Source organism: Mus caroli, chromosome 3 (assembly GCF_900094665.2).
Source record: "Mus caroli chromosome 3, CAROLI_EIJ_v1.1, whole genome shotgun sequence".
Taxonomy (NCBI): domain Eukaryota; kingdom Metazoa; phylum Chordata; class Mammalia; order Rodentia; family Muridae; genus Mus; species Mus caroli.
The window spans coordinates 52771106-52773424 of record NC_034572.1 but is presented as its reverse complement, the minus strand read 5'-3'; positions in this window follow the sequence as shown (position 1 = coordinate 52773424).

Sequence of the window (2319 nt, the reverse complement as noted above, 5' to 3'; positions counted from 1 at the left end):
TCCTGCACTGGCTCTTCTTTGCCCGCGCATCATGGCAATGTGCTATTCAGATGAAGTTTAGTTTGTTACCATCCATGAGCAAGAGACGGGTAAAGGAAGATATGTGCAGGCAGTATCATCAGCAAAATATGACTTCTAGTAACTTCAGTGTTGGGTCTTGTGATATAATCAGATACACTTAGAGTCAATTCCAATTATTAAATAAAGAAAAATAAATAGAATCATTATAACCTTGAATCATTTACATTTATATTTCTTGATCATAAAACTATCCCAGATTTTCCATAAACAATAAAGCAATCACTACCAGATGATGCAAGGAAGAAAAAAGCTTTCAAAAATTTTGCTTTGGGTGTTAAAATAGCTTTGTATTATTTTATGTAATTAGCATTTTAATAAAAGTTTGAAAACTTTTTAATTCAAGGTATCTTGAGCTTCGTGCAGACATATCATCCCTTTCTTTGTAACTCAACAGAAAAATCTGGCTAATGTTGGAAGATGTTAAAGAATCATTATGTCTTCTTCCTTTTTTCTTTAATCCTAAAATGCCATATTTTATTAAATAAAGTCAAACTAGCAGTTGTATGAACTAAAAAAATATTTTGAGCTTTTCCAGAAGACACAGTGGAGAAGTTGAGTTTTGTACGTAGGAATTCAAACCTACTTCATGGAAATGGTATACTAACTTTTTCATTTTCATGCTTGTTTATAAACAGTCATAACTTGGGCCAGAAACACAATGCAATTTCTTCTTCTCTTCTTTATAACTCTCTCCCGGGTTTCACAGTATATTTGACTGACAACAAATTATCCCCACAATTTAAGTGGCTTGAAGAGGCAACATATATGAACACTCAGCCCCAGCTTCAGTATTTTGTGTGCTATTAGGATTTACAATATCAGATTATGGGACATGTGTGATAGAATGGTACTGTAATAGAGGAAGTCACTGTACATGTCCTATCCAATGTGACATTTATTTTTAAACAAAAGGGCTAACATTCTAGTTCTTTTTTTAAAATCTAGTATAATACAATGTTAACTAGAGCTGTCATGCTGCATATTGAATCTCTAGGAGAGCTTTACTTTATATCTAGAACTGTATACCCTTTCATTCTCATCTCCTCTCTCTACTCCCATGGTTTTATTCTTTGTATTTGTTCTTTTATATATAGGAAGGATTCTATATATAATCAAGATTGTACCCTCTTTGATTATAATTTTGGCTTGTTTCATTAGAATAATATCCTTCACATTTTTCCATGTTGTAGCAAATGGCTGTATATAATGTTTCATATAATTAGCAATATTTCATTTTACATACATCTTCTTTATCTGTCCATCTGTCAACGAACCAGTCATTTTCATATACCAGCTAATGTAAATCATAGAAGTGCAAATACTTTATATACGAAGTGCTGATTTAGTTTCCACCAGTATGTGTCCTGAAGAAGGCCTGTTGACCTACATGTTGTACTACTTTGAATTGGTTTTAGAAGCCTCCATTCTGTTTTTCTTTTTACATCTTTGTTACGTTTCCATTAATGGTGAGATACCATAATAAAGGCAACTTATAAAAGAAAGCATTTAATTAGGCTAACAATATCACAGGATCAGAATCCATTACAGATAAGCAAAGGCACGGTGGCAGGTAGGTGGGACCGCAGCTGAGGGCTGACATCTCACAAGACGAGGCAGAGGGTACATAAGAAAGGGCACTAGTCTTTTAAAACTTAAAGCCAAGCCTATTAACGTACTTCAATGCCATACATCATAGTTGTGTAGCAGTTTCTTTTGAGGTTAAAGCCTTCCATTGTGAAGAGATAAAATGTTACAACAGAAGATATAAGAGAAAAGTAAAACAACAGCTTATTTTAGAACACTATGTTTGCAAGAAAGTGAAACAAGATGTTCCAGGGGTAGGTGAAACACTCCATTCTGCCATTCTGTGGGGAAGCTCCCTAATGCAGGAAGTAAATAATTCAAAATAGCTTCAGGAAGTCCCTGAAATTGATGAGATTCATTTGGATCCTCTCTATGTATATAAGCAGTAAAGACAGAAAACCAGATAGCTGCCCATAGGCTTTCTCTTCCTTTTTTTTTTTTTCTCAGTTGAGAATTATTTATTTAGCTTGGTACCCCATTTTTTAATATATTTTATTACGTATTTTCCTCAATTACATTTCCAATGCTATCCCAAAAGTCCCCCATACCCTCCCCCCTCTCCCTCATTTCCCTACCCATTCCCATTTTTTTTTTTTTTGGCCCTGGCGTTCCCCTGTACTGGGGCATATAAAGTTTGTGTGTCCAATGGGCCTC